The sequence below is a fragment of the Bacillus rossius genome, chromosome 13, assembly GCF_032445375.1.
Source record: "Bacillus rossius redtenbacheri isolate Brsri chromosome 13, Brsri_v3, whole genome shotgun sequence".
In the NCBI taxonomy this organism is placed as follows: domain Eukaryota; kingdom Metazoa; phylum Arthropoda; class Insecta; order Phasmatodea; family Bacillidae; genus Bacillus; species Bacillus rossius.
This window is the reverse complement of record NC_086340.1, coordinates 21,026,833-21,032,394: the sequence shown is the minus strand read 5'-3', so window position 1 is coordinate 21,032,394 and position 5,562 is coordinate 21,026,833.

The following is a 5,562-nucleotide window of genomic DNA, read 5'->3' as shown; positions in this document are numbered from 1 at the left end:
CTTAAATTTTTTTAAATTGAACTAATTCTCTGATATATTACTAGGTGTATTTGAAAAAGGATATTCAGTTTCCTCTGCTACATCAAAAGTTCATTTTGTCCGTTCTTTAATTGTTTCATTTGAAGCATTTTGGAACTTGTTCAATTCAAATCTGGAGTGGGACATAATTTAGTATTTGTCAAGAATTTAAATAAGGAAAAATGTTTTCCGTCGATAACTACGACAGTTAACCAAAACTAGCCATAATTCCTCATAATAAAAAAAAATGTGGTTTATAATAAACACATTCATACTGTAACTTTGATTCTTATAAGTCTGGATGGTGTCTTGAGTACACTTGGAAAACAGTACTTTGCATTGGGGTTAAAAAAAAAAGGCCCAGGAATGGAATGTGCATGTGTTGAAACAGACGCATGGAAACAAAACTAAGCTGACACCAATGCTTAGTTGACGGATCAGCCATGGAAGAAGTCAGTAAGCAGACGTGAAAAATATCCAACTTCTTTTCGTTTGACTCCTGTCTGCTTTCAGCCATACCCACCAAAGGGCAGCTTTTGGTTTGCAATAATTGTGTAGTAGAGCAGTATGAAAATGTCTTATAAATTGGGCAATAAAGTAAACAAACGCCTGCCATTCCACATAGTGCAAAGGTTTAAAAAAAAATTTTTTATCATTGTTTACAACTCTGTTCTTTGTGTACCATGAATGCTAGTCATCATTTTGTTCTGTGTGTTTTTGCACCCGTTCAAACAGTTTACTTTTCGTGGTGTGGGATCATTTTGTATTCCGCTTGCTTTAACTCTACACTCATCTACTTATGAATATTTTAGTCCTCTTCTTTTTCTGCTGTGGCATTGCCCAAAAAAAAAAAAAGTAAATTAATTTATAAAATAAGTTTATAGTGGATTTAGTTGTATAATGTAAGCTTTAAAATGATTATGTTGAGTGCTTATTACTATTAGACAAAATGTATTCAACTTATCGTGACCAACTTCCTATGGCTAGTTAATCAGCCTTACGAAATCGAACATTATAACTTGTGCAGCAATTTTGTTTCCTGTTTACATACCTGAATATAATTTGAAATGATTGAGTACCTGCAGGTAAGTAAGTTACAATGTGTACCCCCTGTAACGCCACTCCTTTACGGACTGGTTTCCTTACTTGCCTTGGTGCATGTTGTCAATCACTTTTGTATTGACATAATACTGACCTGGGCAGTAGTAAAGCCTGGGACCCAGTCCTGTGCTGTGCACCAGGCAGTCAGACCGTGAATGCCGGTGACTCCGCTAGAGTCAGGTGCTAAAGTGGTATTGAGTTTGTGTGTTAAATGTTTTCAGGTTAATTTGGAAAGGAAGACGGACGGCGTGTGCAGGCATCCTCCAAACAAACTGGCAGAGATTTTTTTTTTTAATTCAGGGGTGGGTGTGTGATGTCACTTCCTGTCTTGCGCATGGAGTTGGCATCCCAGGATCAATGACCTAAATCGAGATTGGACCTCTGTCGGGACAGACACACTCCCGTGGAACTCCGGCATTTCTTTTTACAATCACAGATTGTTTAGTGTCAGTAGTTAATTATCGCTTTAGAACCATTTTATTTGAGTTCCACGACATTTTTGAGCATGTGACCTAATCTTGTACTAAAACCTCGTGCCACTTGGCACATTGTCAGGCTGTTCACATGCTCGCCAGACAGTTTGGGCTGACGTGTTGTGACAAGTAGAGGATAACAAATTTTCAGTGTAATTTATTTCCTGGTAATTTTTGGGGAAGATTGGCACAGTGTGCTGTAAACGTAGGGGCTTGCAGCTCGTAGTATTTTCAGTTTCCTGCCACCACTGTTTTCAGCGTGATGGCATTCTCCAGTGGGCAGCGCGGGCAGATTGCGTGTGCGCACACCCCCACCAAGAAGACTGCTCTCTCGCAGGGCTGGCACCGGGCAAGTTGACAAACAACCTCCTTCCATCTTGAAACGTGTGCCATGTCTCTGTTAAGGGCGTATGTCCCGTTCCAGGTCATGATTTTAGATTTATATTAATCACTGATCAACTTTTAGACATTTTCAATCTCTTAACTTTCACGAAATGAAAAATATATATAGTTGCATACTTTTTGCATAATTAGCTGCCAAAGTTACATTTTTAACCTTTTTGGGTTGTACAAATAAGGAAAATTTAATTTATTGCAGAACTGAAACTTTTTAGGATTAACTGCAATGCCACTGGCTACTTCAAGAAATGGTTTGCATTTCTATCACAAAAACTCATTTCATGTTTCTTGGCTGGCAAGATCATAAAAATTTTGAGAATTTTGAAATGTCAGGTAAAATTAATTAATATTTTCTGAAAGAAATGCAAACCATTTCTTGAAGTAGCCAGTGGCATAGCAGTTAATCCTAAAAAGTTTCAGTTCTGCAATAAATTAAATTATCCTTATTTGTACAACCCAAAAAGGTTAAAAATGTAACTTTGGCAGCTAATTATGCAAAAAGTATGCAACTATATATATTTTTCATTTCGTGAAAGTTAAGAGATTGAAAATGTCTAAAAGTTGATCAGTGATTAATATAAATCTAAAATCATGACCTGGAACGGGACATACGCCCTTAAGAGCCAGAGACGTGGCCTCAGGTGGGCGATAGACATTGCACTCTCACATCACAGGACTTGGGGTTCCAGACTCATCTGTACATCCTTATTTGGTTCTCTGTGATCATCCGAAATCACTTCAACCAAATGATGGTGTTGTCCCATTGTGTTTGCAATGGCTGAATAATTCATAACTCTCCATGAACTGAAATGTGCATCTAATTACTTCGTGCTAAGAATGAGACATTACTCCAAAATAGAATAATTAAAATATTGGTTTTTGATACAAAGCTTTATAATGTAACCAATGTTTTAATTAATCCTGTATATATTTTATTGATTAAAATTTAAGCTTTATATAAATTTCGTAATATATGCCAGATCTATCTGGCACCATCTGAACAATGTGTTCCTGCATAAAAACCTGGTTGTGTGCTGCAGGACTGGTGCAGCCCATAGAGAGTATCTGAAGTCAGCTCCCGTAAGTTTTTTTATTGATGTCGTGCCTCCGCTTATGTACTCTCCAAAGCCAACAGTCACTGCTTCTCTGGCAGCCGCACACCGTGCTCACGTGGTAGGGCGAGATTCTGCCTGAACACATTTCGCCTAGCGGGCTCCTGTTGCTACAGACAGAAGAGAGTTGCAGGATTATAAAGATCTCATTTGGTGTGATCATAATCAAGATGCAATTCTCGGCTTCCGATTTATTCTCTCTGTTGGGTTTGCTCTTGAATTATAGCTAGTGTCATCACCTGCTTTCATTACTCCAGTCTTGCACAGTCTCTTCTAGGTACACCCCTTTACATGGGAGCCATCATCTGTTAACAGTGAGCTTGGAAATCCCATTGGGGATGGTTCCATCTCGAGGACATCCAATCATCGAAGCTCTGGTGTTGCTCACTGGTAACACCTACACCCACCCATCTAGTGAACTACTCCATGACTACTAGCAGAAACCACTTTCCCATCATGTCCGAGGATACTTCCTAAAGTACTTATTTGGGATGAGGTGGTTGTTGCTTCTATAATCGTCAGGCCAGTGGTATAGTATCTTGATGGCTCACAAGTATGTGTAGCTCCTGGGTGCCTGAATGACATGCTCACATATTTAGGTTGGGACGAAAGTCTTCCCTGTTGCATCCTCCTGGGTGGGAGGTTTTGTAGTAACCTCGTCGACCACCCTAAATGTGCTCAACTCAAGTTGTTCTCCCCACACTTTTCACAGGTGACTTATGTTTTTCTGTTCAAAATTATCTGCTCCTTAATTATTCTATTGTGTAGCTGGTGAACAGCCTCTTCTTTTCATTGGGTGCAGCCCTGCATCATAAGCAACAAGTAGTGTTTCCCCCTTTCAGTCATGTGTTATCACCATATTGGGCTGTGGATGGAAAGCAATTGTTCCAATTTGTGTCGTCCTTCGCGATTTCTTTCTTGTTCTGTTGACCTCAACAGCGAGTCAACTAGATGATTGTTTTTACTGAAAATATGCCTATAGTCTTGGGATTGAGGGGCTGCAGAAACAATGTCCTCTGTTCCATTGCGGCAAAGTCACAATAATGATTTAGTCTGTTTGTTCATTCCTCGGTTGTCGCCATCTATGGGCGCTTGCTGCACTAACGTCCCATAGAGGTGCCAGGTAGGAGATATGTATAATGTCTTTCAGACGGGGGTCTGTTGCTAAAAGGGGCGGGTTTACTGGCCGAGGTCAAAATAAGGGATAAGACACCTCATTCCCCCTACCCCCTTTTCTTATTGTTCAGCCGACACCTGGGACACGTAAACATCATGCCACGAAACGAGTCTCGTTCTAACGATGAATTAAGTGCGAGAAAACCATAATCACAATTTGGGGCCCCAGAAATCATCCACCAACAATAACATCAATCAGCAGAATGAGGCAGGTCGTCAATTCTGTATTAGTGAGCACCTGTGTCAGAGCTTCTCAGTATTCCATTGACATGTTTTATAATCCATTTAACTGGGATCTATTTCCAAGCACTATTCGCATGGGGCTGCACCGCACATATGCTTTCTGCTAAGCACGTAAGGTGCACTAATGGCTCTCTAAAGTTAACCAATAGAAAGGCTGCGCAATATTATATTTCATAAAATAAACTTGAAACAGTTTTCTAATAACATATATGGAGAACATTCAGAAAAAAAAAAGAAATGACAACATAATCCCAGTTTTACAATCTAGCATATATTGTTGTGCCTCACCTGTTGTTTTGTGAATGGTTGTGTCCCAGGTTTGAACCTCGGTCACTGGCTAGATAGTTTGTTGATTTGAGGGATTGCTGTGGGTCACATGGTCCGGAACAAGGGAGGGGGGGGGGGGGCGTGATGATACGGTTGCTTGTGGAATGACTACTAACTCAGTTCGTAAGACATCTGTTTTATTGCACAAAGGCAACTCTGTACATGGTGTTTGGTGTTGTCAACAGAGATGGCCCTGCTCGTATGGTCCCGGCACACTGTCTGACAATGTTAGTTACGAGTCGCGCGTTGAAGGTGGTATAAGTGATGGTGGCTAGCTCAGTTACGAGAATTTGAGATACAGAACGACATAAATGAAACTGAGAAAATAGGCCCTTGACAAACACACGAATATTACACTTGACAATTACTACATGTGCAATGAAGCAGTTCACACTAGATACAAAAATTACATACTGTCCTGTGGCAGTGACTACACTGTTAAACGAAAGGAGAGATTATTTATATTAAGCTTGAGCGGAGGGGCCCTGTAGGCATGCGTCCCGCACGGACACTAAATGACCCGTCCTAATGTTCACAAATGGAAATTATTGTTAATTAAGCAAGGCACAAATTTAGCCCGTGCGAGTTTCCCTGCGCAGGCGATGCCCAAAAGTCCGGTAATTAATACCTACTGATTGAAGAGGTGTCCACTTGGCGTGACTCTTCGACTACAGTCCTAACTACGAAAATGTTAATGCAACGATGAAACTATT